The following is a 17,902-nucleotide window of genomic DNA, read 5'->3' as shown; positions in this document are numbered from 1 at the left end:
GTATAGGAGAATGATACTGGGTAGCCCTCTGGATCTTGTAGTTATAAACATGCAGATTTATGTCAGCTGCCCATTGCCTGTGTTGACCTAACCCTTGAATCTAGTAAAATGTGATAAACAACCTGGAAGGACAAAGGTAAATTTGTTTTAACAAGAAAAACAATTTAGTTTTTAGAAAAGTGAACAGACTACAGAACTGTAGGTTTTAGATACTAGAAAGGGAACTCGTCTTCCTTGGATCAAATTGGTTAAAACCTAGTATGGTTATTTATATAAAAGTCTCAAAGCCAGTTACTGAAGCATCTTCCTGACTTGCTCCTGAAGACCACACAACTACTTTGCAGTTGAGAAAGGACCAGACACAAAAGAATTGCCAAGGCTGTTTTGTCCTTGTTCTGCCAGGTTTCTGAGGGCATTCAACATAACTCTTCTAGGAAAAGCCTCATTTGTTACCTAGTGTTAGCAAAAGTACATTTAGTGGTTGTGATGAACAGATCTCAGGTGCTTAGTAATAACTGAAGAAATGTGTTCACGTTCTATAGGAAATGAGGCTAAGCTACAAAAATAGTTCTACCTTTGGAAGGTGGGTGAAAGACCACTGGGTGATATGTGGGTTTAGCTACCTTGTCTCTGAATTAAAAATAAACTCAGAAGAGCCCTGGCTGGTGTGGCTCTGTTGGTTGGAGCATTGTTCTGTGCACTGAAAGGTCACTGGTTTGATTCTCAATCAGGACACATACCTAAGTTGTGGATTTGGTCTGCAGTTGGAGTGCATACGAGAGGCAACTGATCAATGTCTCTCTCTCTCTCTCTCTCTCTCTCTCTCTCTCAGTCTCTCTCTAAATCAATAAATGTGTTCTCAGGTGAGAATTAAAATACATAAGTAAATTTTTAAAAAAATACACTCAGAAGAGAACAAAACTGCCTAAGTATACAGTTATTCAGGAAACCCCTCATTAAAATATTAAATTGTGAATCTCTGCTTAATGGGGCCATATTAATAAATTCAGTCTAATCTGTGTTCCTTCCACTATTACCCTACACTCTTAATATTCATTCCCTTCCAATGTTTCCCAGATATGTCTGTATAAATTGGAAAAATCAGGCAGTTCTTTTGGAATGTAGTGTACCCAAAATTGGTCACACTTTGTACTACTTGAGTCTGGTTATAGAAATAGGGATGGTAAGGGCAGTTCCTAAAAAAAATCAGCAGTGTCTTGCAAGGAAAGTATGTTGGGAGAGGCCATTGTCTATGTTGCTCAGGCAAAGCAGGGTTATCTTCAGGCAGAGGTAGAAGGCCTGCCTCTGGCGAAGAAGCTCAGCAGGATTTAGGGGTTCAATACTCCCAGCTTCATCAGAATGCATCCAAATACTCCCTTTCCAGATTTCAGGATGTTCCTTCCCAATCAATGCCCTCACTTTAACAGCTCATACTCTGTGTGTTGGGAATTCAGTTGGCATTGTGATTCAGCCATTTGGGGGATGAGGCTTTGGCTTTGGTTTTCAAAAATCTCAGCTCTGTGGCTAAAATGATAGGAACTTCTTTTAGGGCAAATATAGAAACTTTGGTCATTTAGGTGGCACTTGAGCCAGAAATTCAAAGCCTTAAGCTTATCCTTTTCCTTCCCCACTTGGTCTAGTACAGTTATGAGCAAACAGCCAATCTCGTACTCATTAGTTTGACCAAAATATTCTATTGTATCAAATATATGGTCACCCAGAACCTTACCTCTTTACAAGTATTTGATCAGGAATATCCATTGATAGTATTTCGCCTGTCTCTGTGGCCACATCATGCCATGAATGGACTATCAGTGCTCTCTTTACAACTGGAGATGGAGTCATTAGTGCCTTTAAATCTAATCAGATTAGAGATTTAGTTCCAGAAAACAATTCAGGGAACTCATTCTTGAGATTCTTTTCCTCTGTCAGTAACAATATCTGCATTTTGAGGAACTGGCTATATCACTGTGAGGGCTAGCAAGTCCAAATTTCTAGGGCAGACTAGCCGGCTAGAAACTCAGGCAGTTGGTTCTATGTCATCATCTTAAGGCATAATTCAAGGAAACCTCAGGTTTTGCTCCTGAAGACTTCAACTAATTGGATGAGTCATAGCCACATTATGGGAGATACTCTGCTTTACTCAAAGTCAACTGATTACAGGTGCTAATTACATCTACAAAATACCTTCAGAGCAAGCAACATCGAGACCAGTGGTTTTCAACTGGTGTGCAGCAGAACACTGGGGTGGAACAAGAATTTTTAAAACATGTAATACATGACTATTTAGTCAGGGCCACTGATCTCTTTCCCCTTAGATTGTCAAATTTTAAAGCATCCAACACAACAATAGCCATCTGGTGTTAATAAATCAAAATTGTATATTTTTTGGTCAGATTAACAAAAAAATACTTTTTTGGTGTGCTGCAGAATTTTAGTAATTAGTTTATGTGTGCCATGAGGTGAAAATAGCTGAGCTGGACTAGTTTGACCAAACCACTGAGCACCATAGCCTAACCGACTTACATCGTAACTGATACAACATTTAACCATCACAGGGACCTCCTCTGTGCATACCCCTTGCTCCCCATCACCCCTTCCTTGCCTACCAACCTGCCCCTTCTCTTGCCATCATCTCCACTTTATACCCCTCAACACATACACAAACTTAAAATAGCTTTTAATCTTTTAACTTTTCTAACATTTCAAGATGGTCCCAGTAAGCTCTTGCAATTATCTAATTATAGTTAATACTTTCTGAGTGAAGGCTCTTTTCCTTGATTGCTTATTATAGACCTATCTCTCCCTATTCTGTAATTTTTAGCAGAAAGTGGCTTTAAGACTTAAGGTTTCAGGACTGAGGACAGCAGTCACCAAATATTCCATCATCTAAAGTTTGTTTTTCCAACCGGAAACTGCTTCTCAAAATAATTAAAACACTACAATATCTTTCATGGGGGATTACAAAATATTTCATGTTACATCATTTCATTTGACACCAGACTCCAGCAAAACTCAGGATTATAGTTTTAGGGCCTCCTGTTTTGTAACTACAGCTTGGGATTTGCCACTTCTGGTGTGATTGAAAGGGTTCATACTTTCTCTTCCTTGCTTTGTTATATGTTTTAATTCTTCTCTGCCCATCCCTCAGTAAAGAAAAGGCTCAGTATGGTTCCTCAAGGAGGTGGCTTACTTAAGCTCCCTTCAAAACCTGGCTTGGCGGACTGAGGTGGGGATGTGTTCTCCTTTAAAATGTTCAAAAGTTAGTAAAAGGAAAATTGTGAATACATAAGTTGTTTTTCTTGGGCAATCATATTTTACAACCAAAGTTTTACTTGAGATACTGGGATTAATCCACATGACTTCTAAAAGGAAAACAAAAAAATAGAGCTCCAAGGGAGTGATGTGAGTCCTTTTCTCAAAGTCAATCTATCTTATCAGGGCAGAAGAAACACATGGTCATGTCTGCAAAATATAATTTTCGAGTGAAAAAAACAAGCTGTAGAGCAGTATGAATAATTTGGTACTATTTTTTAAAATACAGAGACATATACATTCTTGTATGTGCATTTTTAAAAGTTCTCATCTCAATGGATATAAACCAGATATGCTTCTTGGAATTGCTTAAAAAAGACACTTTCTGCTATATTATTCAATTTTTAAAAACAACATGCATTATTCTCATGAGATAACAGATTCAGGAGTATATTGTTCAATAAATAATTAAAGAATTGGTAAAGGAGGAGGAGGAAGAGAAGAAACAGACTGTCCTTAGACAACATGAATAAAGGCAAGTCTCCAGTTTGGGGATTTACCCTCCTGAGATTCACACTAACAGTGCTCAGCCAGTCCATTCATATAGCACACGCGTAGGGAGCTGCCACTGGCCCATTGGCTCCCAGTTTCATCCATGTAGGTCCCAGAAACAGAACTTCTCTGAGAGCCTTGAGCTGTTGGATCAAAGTCAGTTGCTTCAGCCAACGGATAAGGAGGGATTTTGCAAAGAGCCAAAAGGGGAGATGAACATAGATACGGAAGGAGTGGACCTACCAAGGTACATTTCTGATAAACTTGCTTTAGTGAGAATGGAAAACTAGCTCTGATCTGAATTCCAGAACATTTGTTCTCTTTACCTCCACCTCCCCCAACATACACACTCCATGTCCCAACATTGAGACATAAGTGTCCTTTCCCCAGCTTTCTGTACACTTTCTGCTTTTTCCACATTCAGGGACAGCACTATGTTGCTAGTCACACAGCACTCACAGGGACAGTCAATAGAGGTAGAAGCAAAAAAAATTCTTGGCTATGGATTCTCAATTCTCTTAAAAATCATACCAGAACTTTTCACTGAGAAGGACAGTGAAAAGGGAACATTCTGGGGTGATGATAATATTCTGTACCATGATAGAGATTTAGGTGATACAGGTATATGCATTTGTCAAAACTTGAAAAATCTCTACACTTAAGATTTTTGCAGAAAATTACATGTAAATTTACATGCAAAGAAAAATGTTATAAACATATAGTTAACACTCATTAATGCCAATCACACTAAAGTATTTAAGAGTAACTATCAACGCCTGCAAGTTATATTTTTTTAATTTTTTGTGGTAAAATATACATAATATAAAATTTACCCTTTTAACAGTGTACAACTCAGTGGCATTAAGGATGCTTACAATGTTGCACAAACATCACCACTATCCACTTCCAGAACTTTTTCAATATCCCAAACAGAAGCTCTGAAGCCTTTTTTTAAAAAAATTTTGTTTATTTATTTTTAGAGGAGAAGTGAGTGAGGTAGAGAAACATCCATGTGCGGTTTCCTCTGGTGCGCCCCCTGCTGGGGACCTGGGCCACAACTCATGTATGTGCCCTATACTGTGAATCAAACTGGCAACCCTTTGGTTTGCAGGCCATCATCCAATCTACTGAGCCACACCAGCCAGGGCGCTCTGTACCCATTAAACAACTTCCCATTCTCCCCTCTCACCAGCCTCTGGTAATCCCTATTGTACTTTCTGTCTCCATGAATTTGCCTATTCTAAGTACCTCATATAAGTGGAATCATATTTGTCCTTTTGCATCTGGCTTATTTCTCTTAGCATGATGTTTCCAAGGTTCATCCATATTTCACATGTATCATAATTTTATTACTCTTCAAGGCTGAATATTTTGTTGTATACCTATAATTTTGTTTATCCATTCATGTGTTGATGACATTTGATTTGTTTCCAGCTGTTGGCTATTATAAACAATACTGCCATGAACAATGATATACAAGTACCATAGTGGAATTTCTGGATCATATGGTAATTTTGTATTAAACATTTTAAGGAATTGCCAAACTGTTCTCCACAGGAGCTGTAGCATTTTACATTCCCACTGGCAATAGAACTCAGATAAAAGAAAGCTAAACCATATTACCCAAATACTGTTAGTTACTGTCAATTTGCACTTGGTTTCCAGGGGCAAATAACCAGGCTGTGTCCAGGACAAACTCTCCCTCAAGTGACCTTTATCACTCATCTAAAGCAACACAGTGGTGGCACTGATAAGAAGGCTGAAGGAACTCCTAACACACTCACCACCCCCCACACAAATCCATCCCACCCACTAAACCACCCCAAATACACATCAAAAATATAAATGAAAACTATGTCTGCTATGGAAATGCAGCTCTGAAATGAATCTCTGGGCCCCAGGTCACCACTAGTCCCACCTAGGAAGAAATGATTGTCATAGCTGCAGTAACAGGACTTCTAGGGATGGTCTGTTAAACAAGACTCTTAGCTACACATGACAGAAACCAATTTTAAAGTAGCTGATGCAAGAAGAGGACCTCTTGGCTGCAGACATGGTTGGATCCAGGGGTCAAAAATGTCACCGGCACTCTGTTACATTCAGGATCTGCTTCCTCCACATTGGACACACTCTCTGTCAGGCTTCCCCTTTGATCCTCTTTAGAGAAAAGTATTACCCAGTTGTGTCCAGGGCCAGTGTTGCTTAGCCCTGCTTGGGTCACATGCCCCATCAGGATGTGGGGGCGGTGCACCCACCTAAACCACATGCATTAGTATTGGAAGAGGGATGCCCCCACAGGAAAACCAGAGCGTCTTCACCAGGTAGGCAAAAACAAGAAATGCCCATGACAGAGTATACTCTGAATAAAAGAATCAAGATTTAAAAGAAGAGAGAGAAAAACGTAAAGGATTTCTAAGCCCTAGAAAGACTGAAACTAATAGAATAAATTTATTGTGAATAAATGTAAAGCTCTATGTTGAGATTAAATATATGTATGCATGTTAAATTTTATTAGAAAGTCTATGTACGTATACAGTGCAAGCACAGGATGAAAAAGAAATAATGGATTTATGGTACCCTTTAAAAACATAAGATTAACGTCATGATTTGTGCATCTCAAAAGTCTGCAATATTGGACTTAAAGGGCTGCTTAAAGAAGAAGACAGTGTTGTTCATTTCTACTTCATGGTGTCCTCTCTGTAATATTGTAGTCAAGCCTGGAAGCAACATTTTAAGGACACTGGTAAGTGTCCAGGGAAGGATCAGTATCTAGCCAGGAATGCCATCTTTGTTAAAAGGAGGTGCTTATTGTGTGGGGCGAGAAGTGTAATCCATAAAGGAAACTGTAGAGTGGTTGCTATAGAGAGAAAATTCCTGCTTTGCATAAGAAGGTTGGTGTCTTCAAACAGGCCAACCCAGTAGGCCTCGTGAGCCTCCTACTAAGCCCCATGGCTACACTCCAAAAGCATAGGTCAGGCTGCAAACATTGGATGACTTTCTGGACCAGTCTTGGAGAATGCTCTTCCAGATCAGAAGCTTCTGAGATTTCTAGTATTGCATAATTTCCAAAAAAGTGAAAGTTCCAGGTAGGTAGCAATGAGTCATCTATGGCTGGTAAAGACTTTTAGGGCCCTGGGAATCGTGGCAGGTCTTTTGGCTGATCAGCTTGGTATACCATCAGGGCACAGAGCAGCCCTTGCCACACACCAGGCTTCTCTTCTGCTTGGTCTCCAAGAGCAAGAGCTGCCTGGGCACCTGCAGGGGGATGAGGCAGCTGCACCTGTGGACACAGAGTCTGACTTTAGCTCCGGACTACACCTCAGCATATGATTCTGTGAGCAGTGGCACTTCATACCTGCTCAATGAAAGTTTACTAAAGGAAGGAATATACCAACCATATTTCTAAGAAACATGTTGGTTATTTGTTTTCATACTATTAATATATTTTTCAAGTGAATACAATGTTTTAACATGTCTACTGGTTCTATCAGCTGCTGAGAGTGGGTGTTGAAATCCTCAACAATAATTGTGGACTTGTATATTTCTCCTTTCAGCTCTGCCAGTTACTTCACTAGTTTGAGGCTCAATTTTTAAGTTTGTCCTCATTTAGGATCACCATGTCTTCCCAATGAATTGATCATTTTATCATTATATAATCTCCCCCCAGTTTCCAGTTATTATATTAATTATATTTTATCATATTATATTAATATAGCCCCTCCTGTTTTTATTTAACATTTACATTCCTTATGTTTTTTCATCCTTTTACTTCCCACTTACCTCTGTCCTTGTATTTAAAGTGAGTTTCTTGTAAACAGTGTATCATTGGATCACGGGGGTTTTTTTTTAATCACTTTGCTGATCTCTGTCTTTTAATTAGCATATTTAGAATATTCACATTTAAGGTAATTCTGATGTGTTAGGGCTGAAATCTGTCATTTTCTTATTTGCTTTCTGTTTGTTTCCTAGTTTTCTTGTTTCTATTTCTCTTTTTTTACCTCTCTGAGGGTTATTGAACATTTATTAAGATTCTACCTTGATTTATTTTAAGTATTTAGAGTATATAGTTATATTTAATTTTCTTAGTGATTGCTCCAGATATTCCAATATAAATGTAACTGATGGTGAAGCATAGAAACCTTACTTCCACTGAGATCCCTTTACCTTCCCCACTTCCTAAATATAATTGTTATTTGCTTCTTGCATTTTCAGCACCACATGAGATGGTGATATAATTTTTGCCTCAATAATCAAGCATGACTTAAGCCAACTCATGAAAATTTTGATAGTTTTTTATATTTACCCATATTTCTACCCATTCTGATGTTCTTTCTTTTCTAAAGTTGTAAACTTTTCTGTTAGAAAACTTCCTTTGGTCACTTTTTAAGAGTAGGTTTGCTAGCATAGGATTGTTTTAGTTGTTTTTGAGGGGGGTTTTTTTGTCTGATAGTTTCATGAGTTCGCTTTCATTATTGAAGGATATTTTCACTGTTTATGGAATTGTGGATTAAGAGATTTTTTTTCTTTCAGTACTTGAAAAATGTTTTCACTTTCTTCTGTCCTCAGGATTTCAGATAAGAAATACGTTGTTACATGAATTGGTGTTTCCCTATAATTAATGTGTTGCTCCTTTCTGGATTTGTCAAAAGTTTTTCTTTGGTTTTCAGTAATTTAATTTTGAGTATCTTGGCATGGGTTTCTTTGTATTTACCCTGCTTGGGAATTGTTCACCTTCTTGAATCTGTAGATTTATGTCTTTTCCCAAATTTGAGAAGCTTCAGACATTATTTTTTCAAATACAAGTATAGAATCCCAACCCCTTTAACACTACCCTCTCGCTTGTTGTTTGTGTCTAGGGTTCAAAAATATACTGGCTTTGCTTTCTGTGATGTCCTGCCTTTATTCTCCTCCCTCACTTTAGTCTAAACCTTCTATTTTCATCATCTCTGCTCTCCGTATCCTGTTTGTCTTGGATACTACTACAAACAATTTCTCCTCTGTGTGGGGCCCTGTCTTAAAAGGAGCCTCAGCTTATCAGTCCAGAGTTCATAAGAGCTACACTGTGCTAACCCTTTCAGTCCATCTTAACACAGGTCTTTTGTACTCGTGTGGTACTGGACTGGAGACAACAAACCTCCTCTTGCGGCTGCTGTTCTCCAAGTGTCCCATATCACTGCTTTCCCTGCTTTCTCCTGCACAGATACTACTGTATGCAAGAGGTTTGTCTCCATAATTCAGACTTTGGGATTTGTGGTGATATTTTGTATTTTTTTCCCAAATTTTTACTGATGTTTAGCTCTGTTTATTCAGGGAGACCAAACAACTTTGCAGCCACTGTTGTCATCTTCTCAGAATCCTCTCCTTTCATCCATTTTTAAAATCTCCTATTGTCTATTCTTATTTTAAAGATAGTGTGATATTCTCTCTGCATTGTTTCTTCATGGATGAAGTGGCATCACATGTGTTTACAAGTTATCCAAACAGAAGACAGAATCCTCATTTTGAGTCAATGTCTGATTTAAGCCATCCCTCCTACAAGTTCAGCGATGAGAATTGCAGTAAAGAAAAAAATTCAGCTAATCTTTTGTGACCAACAGTGTATAAGAATGAGCTGCACTTTTCAAGTTTAAATTTCTGTAAAGGCATTGGCATTTTACATTTAGACATAATAAAAATAAATATGCATGCAGTTTAAACAAACATATAAAACCCTTGCCATGTGACTGAGACCAAGAAATCATTCTTTCCTACCAATGTTTTTGTAAATATTTTTTTGGTGAGAGACATGGTAGTTCCATAGTTTATAATGAATAGAAACTAAAATAAGTAATTAAAATCATCCTTTAAAATGAAATAGGAACCCCAACTGGTGTGGCTCAGGTGGTTGCTGGTTCAATTCTCAGTTAGGGCACATGCCTAGGTTGCAGGTTTGGTCCCCAGTCAGGGCCTGTACGAGAGGCAACCAATCAATGTTTCTCTCTCACATTGATGTTTCTCTCCATCTCTTTCTCCCTTCCTTCCTCTCTCTCTAAAAATAAATATTAAAAATTTTTAAATGAAATAAGGATGTGTTTATCAAGAAGGTAATATAATATTTGTGATTGATAATCAAAGATAATTCAAAATCCCTGATTAAAGAAGCCCATCCTTTTTAAAGAAATGCTCAATTTTCTATTGGTGCTCAAACCTAAATAATAAAAAACTTTCTGGGCAAAGGCTGCTAATATGGCTTTATTACAAATAATAATAGATGATATGCCCAAATTCCAAATAACCAAGGTCGATTCCCTCCAATAATTCGACAAATAGTTTTTACTTTTAAAAACTCAGGTCTAGTCATAATCTTTGAAATCCCTTTATTCACAGAAACCTGTACAGATTTAAAACACACATTGACTTATCTCCATGAATTTAGGCCCTATTTGTGAACCTACCTGTCAGTCAACTCAAACTACATAAAGGTCAAATGGTTGACTAATAAATTTCTGAACACTTTCAAATATGAATATGTTTTCATATTATTTTTAGATCTCTTATAATATCTTGTAAACATAAATAACAAACAAAGCCACACTCATTTCCAAAGCATTTCATTTTACACAATCCAGGCTTTTTCTGTTTAAATTAACAAGAAGTGTTTAAAATCTATGTGGAAATGAAAACATCCACATAACCAAAATAATTTTATGAAGTAAAAACAGTGTTGGAGGACTAACATTAACTGATTTGAAGAATTACTATAAAACTATAGTAACCAAGATACTGTGATATTGGCATAAGAATGGACATACAGATTGATGGAGCAGACAAGTCCAGGAACGGACCAACACCTTTATGGCCTGGACAACTGATTTTCCATACCGGTGCCAAGGTACTGCAATGACTCTCCATAAGGAGTTATGAAACAACTGGATATTTGTGGCGGCGGGGGGAAGCCCAACCCTTACTCCATAGTCCAGATCATGCATAAAAATTCATGCAGAATGGATCATGATCCTTAACTTAAAAGGTAAAAATATAAAGTTTCTAAAAAATGAAATTTTTAAGAGTTTATTTGAGCCAAATTGATGACGTAAACCAGAGGGCAAAATCTCAAATGCTCTGGAAAATAACAGTTTTGCAGTTTCTTTTACAAATTTGATATTAAGGAGGGAAAGGTGAAGTTTTTTATGACTGTGACATAAGCAATGATTTTTTTAGATCACAAATAGTATTAAACCAGAAGAAAAAAATTAATAAATTGGACTTCATCAAAATTAAACCTTCTGCTCCTTGAAAAAGACTCTTAAGAAAATAAAGAGCGAACCATGTGACGAAATGTTCTATGTCTCGACTACCAATATCAATGCTGTGGTTTTGATATGACACTATAGCTTTCCAAAATATTACTATGGGGGGAAGCTGGGTATATGAGATCATTCTGTAAATTTCTTGCAACTGCATGTTAATTTACAATTATCTCAAAATTAAAAGTTTAATTAAAAAGAGCACACCGCAGGCAGGAAGAAGATATTTGTGAGATACATATCTAATAAAAAAAAAACGTATATTTTAAATTTTAAAGCTCAAAAAAGAACAAAATCTCAATAGAAGAAGAGACAAAAATAAAAACAGACCTTTCATAAAGGAAATCATGCATGCAAATAATGATAAGAAAATATGTTCAAAATAATTATCTATCCAAGAAATGCTAGTGAAATCCACATTCAATAGAGTGTCCGAAATTAAGTGACTGTCACATTTCTGGTTCCAGACTAGATAGAGTAAGCATACACCACTGTGTTCCTCCTATTATTAAAAAAAAAAAAAAAAAAACCCTAGAAAAATGTAAAAAGCAACTGATAAAAGACTCTGAAGATAGAAGGAAGAAGACAGTCTGTGGGACCATGAGACTCAAGGACAGCCAAGTGGTGATTTCCTGTAGGACTTGTCTGTTTATTTTTGGTTTTTGCCTCATATATCACAGCCTGGGCACTGAAAATACCTGTCACCTAGAAACACCAATGACACAAATAAAAACAAAAACTTCCAGTAAAGCCCACTTTCTCTAGTTAAAGGACTAGGAAAAAGGCAGGACAGAAACACTTTGATTATTCCTGCCCAGTCTAGGAAAATATTATTAAAAAGCAACTCCTCCTTGATTGTCACTGAGCTTGCAGCTACAGAGACTGTGGAACATTGTCTTGTCTTCTGTCCCCACCTTGAAATAACAGGGAGGCACTCGCTCCTCAGCCATGGAGACTGTGTATGGATTCTGATATTCATCCCTGATGAATAATAATAAGGTAACACAACATCTACAGCCATGGAGAGTGTGGGGAAAGACTTATTTTCATCCCCTTCCTTCAATAACTAGGTCAACCCCAACCATCTGCAGCTGACCAGCTTCAGAGACTATGGCAAGAGCTTTGTCCTCCATCCCGGACTTCCAATAACAAGGTTGTATACCTTCTTCTCCACAGTGGACATGGCAGCTGCAAGAGAATGCCAGCTGACCTCTGCCTGTCCTTACCACCCTCTGAGAAAAAAGGATCTCCCTCCCAACTTGATAATGCTGGCGGTGGAGATTATGGAAAGAACTGAGCTAGAAAAAGGAATTTTCTCTGTGCAAAGTCCTGGGCCAAACTCGGGAGTCCATGTATAAAACCAACAAGAAATACAACAAAAGTTTTGAAAACTGAACACTGGTATGGAATTCTGTGCAGGTTTCAGCTGGATTTAGCACACACATGGAGCAAATAAGAATGACATGGCAAAGTCTTTGAAAACTAAATTTTTGAACCACCACAGCCCACAAAAGTGAGCCAACAAGCGCATTCTAAGCCCAAAAGGTTGACTTCCTGCTAAAACAAATGATTTAAATAAGAACCAGAATCTCAATCCAAAATTTTCCATCATGATGAAAAGCTAAAAAATGTCCGCTCAAATGAGAAAAGTAAATCATACAACAGCAACAATGGTATGATGCAGATGCAGAAATTATCTGACAAGGACTTTAAAGTAGTTATAATAAAAAATGCTTCAATAAGGAATGGTGAAGAATCCTGAAACAAATATGGAAATAGAAATTCTCAGCAAAGAACTGGAACATAGAAAAAAACAAGTGAAAATCTGTAAAAGTGAAAATGCAATAACTGAAATAAAAATTCTGAATGGGCTCCCTAGCTGAATGGAGATAGAGAAGAAAGGATTAGTGAACTCAAGTAAATATTAATAGAAAATTATCCAATCTGAATGACAGATAAAACAGCCTTAGGGACTTGTGGAAAAGAAACAAAAGGTCTCATATTTATGTCACCAAAGTCCCAGAAGAAAAGGAGAAAGAGTGTGGAACTGAATAAGTATTTAAAGGAATACTAACTGTGAACTTCCAGTAGTTAGGTATATCTCAGGAGTGAGGAGTCCCAAGCCCACAATAGGTCCCCCAGTGCAGGGCCCCAGTGCCAGGAAGATAAGCCCTCGTAAGTTCTTGCTGTAAAAAGCAGTGGAATTGAGTTGGTGGGAGAAACTTCTGGAGTCCCGAGTAGTTCCTCTCAAAGAACTCACACCCAGACTTAATCAGACTCACACCTTAAGAGCTCCAGTGTCAGACTAGCAGCTTGAAAGGCACCAGTGTCATACAGGGAGAAAGTGAGGTATCTGGAACCAAGGCAAGAGCTGGGGGATAGCCTTCTCCCAGACAGAATGGCAGGCCATTGTCCCTTTTCTGAACCTTCCTGCCACAGAGCCACAGACCCGGAAGGCTGGTGCCACATTTGAGACTCCATCAACCTGGCTAGCCCCACCCTGAAGGTCTGTAGAGACTCCATCCCACCCGACTTCCAGTCCTACCCAAGCTGCTTTTCCATATGAATGACTGGTCTTGGTTCATGCTTCACAACTTCCTAAATCCTCTCAAACAAACAACAGCCAGCCTCAGTGAGCCCTCAATCCCCATATTTCTTGCTAAGGAACCCAAGGCATGGTACTAGCAACAGTTAGCCTAGATTCACAGCTTGGGTCCACCTGGGATCTCCAAGCCCAGCACAAGGAGCAGCCATCTCAGATTGCTTTATAGCTCAGGCAGGGTGGTCCTGGGCAAAACACGGTGGGGACTGACCTTGGTCTGTACTACCCAGGAAATCCCAGAGACTACATACCCAGTGGACAGCTACAGACAACCTCAGAGCACCATCACCCTGCCCCTGCACAGCTGATCCTACATGGAGGGCAGAGGTTGTAGGTCAGTGGTCACAGCCAGTCCTTGCAGCTGACTGGCCTGGGTAAATCCCTCCTGTTAACCTGCCAACAGAAATCAAGGCTCAACTACAAGAGGAGGGTGTACTCAGCCCACATGGAGGGTGCACCTTGAGTTCTCAGCTTGGGTGATAGAGGAGGCAATGCCACTGGACCTTACAGGACACCCTACTACATTAGGCTACACTATCAAGACATGGAGTCAAAGCAGATCCTGGTGGCATCTGAGATGGAATGAGGGAAACAAGGACTGCGTGCAACCTGGGAACTTCCTTGTGATGCAGAGGGCAGAAGAAGGAAATCTCTGGGGCCTCAGGCTCAGTTCCCAAAGTCAGACTCTCAGGAAGGAGATACTCCATGCAGGTCAGGATGTGTGGCAACCTTGTGCCCCACTCAGCCTGTAGCCCACAGGAGATAAGCCCGGGTCGACCTCAGGAGGGGAAAATGTGTTTAAAATGCAGCCAGCAAGCATGGCAGAAAGTGCTGGCAGTGCATTTATGGTGCAGTCACAGCTTGAGCCAACAATACCCAGGTAAATTCCAGCTCTTCTTTAAGCAGGGACGACAGAATGAACCTGGGTAAGAGCCAGGTTTCTCATCAGACAATGAGGATATTAAAAACGACTGCTTCATGGCATTGTTTTGAAACTTAGATAAGCCATAACCTGTAAATCAGTTAGGATAGTGCAGGGGAATAAGCCCTGAATAAGTGACAACTGCTATCATATTCAAAAGACTCTTAATTCTATTCACTGGGTGGCTTATGTAAAACTTACAACCATTTTATGAGGTCAGCATAACCATCCACATTAAAAAAAAAAAATCCAGTACTCTAGTTGGTGGAGCCATGGTGCTCAAGTCACAAGCTAGCAGTGAGGGAATTCAGATTCAAGGGCAAGTGTGCTTTACTTCCAATCTCAGGCTTTGTCTAAATACCAGCATCCCAGCCTATACACACCGCTTAGTAGACATGTTCCCAAATTCCCAAAATTATAGGGGATATGACTGTAGGTGGAAACCCATGTGTTAAAAGTATTCTGGGATTTCTCCTATCTCCTCAGATCCCTTGAGTCAGACAGGGGCTCCTGGCCCCTCATGCACTGGCAGGCTTTTTTGAGTCTGAGATTTCAGCTGATCCTTGAACAACAGGGGTTAGGGATGTCGACCTTGTGTAATCAAAAATCTACATGTATCTTTTGACTCCCTACAACTTAGTTATAATCCTACCTCAGCATCCATGGGGGATTGGTCCCAGGACCCCTGCAAATACCAAAATCCTCAGATGCTTATGTCGTGTATAAGATGGTGTAGAATGATGCACTCAGCCTTCTGCAACCACAGATTCCAAAACTCAGATTGAAAATACCGTTTTGACCTGTGGCTGGTCGAATCCAATGATGCAAGACCCAGGGATACAGAGGGTCAACTACATATTCATCAAAAAAACAAACAAACGCACATGTAAGTGAACTGCATGGGCATGCAGTTCAAGCCCATGTTGTTCAAACGCTGATTGTGTAGCTCCCCAAGAGAGCTCTATGGCCTTAAAATTAGTTGCCCAGTCCCAGGTCTCAGCCCCTGGGAAATTCATTTGAGAGCAAAGCATGCTGCTCTTGGAGCTTCAGAGCAGAGGCAGAAAAGCACAGAAAGGAGCAGATCTACATAGTCAGAAGCAGTTCTTGATACCCTCTCCCTGCCCAGAGGAGCCAGTCTTAGTGAAGACACTACCACATGCTGAAGCCACTACAACCTATGACAGTAGAGTCTGGGCCAGCCTTGAGAAGAGTGAGGTGAGCTGGGGCGGCCCAAGGGCAGGGCGCTCAGGAAAGGGCACTTCGTGGGAGAGCTTGTGAGGGTGAGGTCTGGGGATAAGAGGTAACCATGCAGAGGAGGGGAATTCTGCACTCTATAAACAGCCCCCGCCCTTTACAGACGTGGCACTGCTGTCATATGTGTCCATCACCGCATGCTACTGTGACCACACAAAATCCCACAGTGATGGTTCATGAAGGGTTTCAAGGTCATCTATTCAAAATTTTCATTTAAAACTTCAGAGAAACCAGACCTGAAAGTGTCAGCAAATTGTCCTGGGTCACTTTTTTTTTTTTTTTAGAGAGAGAGAATGAGGGGAAAGGAGTGGGAGGGTTTAAAGAGAAACATTGATGTGAGAAACATCAACTGGTTGCCTTCCATATGCACCCTGACCAAGGATGAACCTGCAACCTAGGCATGTGCCCTGACCACCTATTTTTGACAGATCCAGGAATCCAAGACAGTACCATTAACTCTGTCACAGGTCCATGTTGTTGCATGTTTCATAGTTCACTTTTATTTAAGATTAGTGATCTATTGTATGGTTTTTCCACAGTTTATTTCTTCATTCACCAGTTGATTCATATTTGTATTACTTACAGCCATAAATATTCACATACAGGTTTCTTTCTGTGGACACCTGTCTTCATGGGCTAATACCAAGGAGTGAGTAGGATCACTTGGTCTCATAGTAAGTGTATGTTTAACATATTAAGAAACTGTCAAAATTTTTCAACACGGCTGTGCCAATTTGCATTCCCATCAGCAGTGTGTGAGGGTTGTAGTTGCTCTGCATCTCCACCAACATTTAATATTAGGTGTTTATTTTTAAATAAAAATTTTAATGACATATGCAGATGCAGATGCAGTTGTAAGAAATAACAAGGAGAGGGTCCATGTGCTCTTTATCCATTTACTTCAATAACATTTTTAAAAACCATAATATAATAGCACCACCTTAGTATTAACATTTATACAATCCATCTCTTTTATTCAGGTTTCCCCTGCTTTACTTGTATGTGAATGTACTTAGTTCTAAGTAATATTAGGTTTTTTACTTGAGCCATCATATTAGGTTTGTAATAGTATTTCCTTTTAGTTTGAATTTGAATCTTTCTAATGCTAATAATGAGACCTTTTTGTTTGCCAGCTGCGCCTCTTTGGTAAAGTGCTTGTTTGATTTTTTTTCCTCCATTTAAAAAATTGTTTCTTATTGATTTACCTAGTTATACATATTCTATAAAAATCTTCCCTTAGGTAAGTGATTTGTAGATATTTTCCCTGTGCTTTTTATGGGTTTTTTAATTGTTTCAAATATTTTTTTTTATTTATGCTATTACAATTGTCCCGGTTTTTCCCCCTTTGCGCCCAGTCCACCTTCCATTCCCACAAGCAATCCCCACACCACTGCCCATGTCCATGGGTCATGCACATATGTTTTTTGACTAATCCCTTCCCCTTTTTTCAACCAGTCTCCACCTTCTCCCTCCCCTCTTACAGCTGTCATTCTGTTCCATGTTTCTGTGCCTCTGATTCTATTTTGCTCATTAGTTTACTTTGCTCATTAGATTCCCCTTATAAGTGAGATCATATGGTATTGGTCTTTCGTTGACTGGCTTTCATATTCTTAACAGCATCTTTCAAAGATCAGCAATTTTAAATATATCAGATTTTCATATTTTTTCAATTTTTTCCTCCTATAAATGTATTTGTCTACTTGGGCTGCCATAACAGAATATCAAAGACTGGGTGGCTTATAAAATAATTTTTTCCCCCACAGTTCTGGAGGCTGGAAGTCCATGATCAAGTTGTCATCAATGTTGGTTTCTTGTGAGGACTCTCTTCCTGCTTTTCAGATAGCCACTTCACCATCTCCTCACATGGCCTTTCCTCTGAGGGCACACACAGAAAGAAAGATCTCTGGGGGCTCTTCTTCTAATAAAAGAAACCAGCCCTATTGGATTAGAGCTCCATACATATGACTTCATTTAACCTTAATTATCTCCAGAAAGGTCTCGTTTCCAAATATAGGCCCTATTTTCTGGCAT

The sequence above is a fragment of the Pteronotus mesoamericanus genome, unplaced genomic scaffold (genome assembly GCF_021234165.1).
Source record: "Pteronotus mesoamericanus isolate MK-2021 breed Mesoamerican mustached bat unplaced genomic scaffold, CSHL_Meso_final scaffold_125, whole genome shotgun sequence".
Taxonomy (NCBI): domain Eukaryota; kingdom Metazoa; phylum Chordata; class Mammalia; order Chiroptera; family Mormoopidae; genus Pteronotus; species Pteronotus mesoamericanus.
This window is presented reverse-complemented; position numbering follows the sequence as displayed.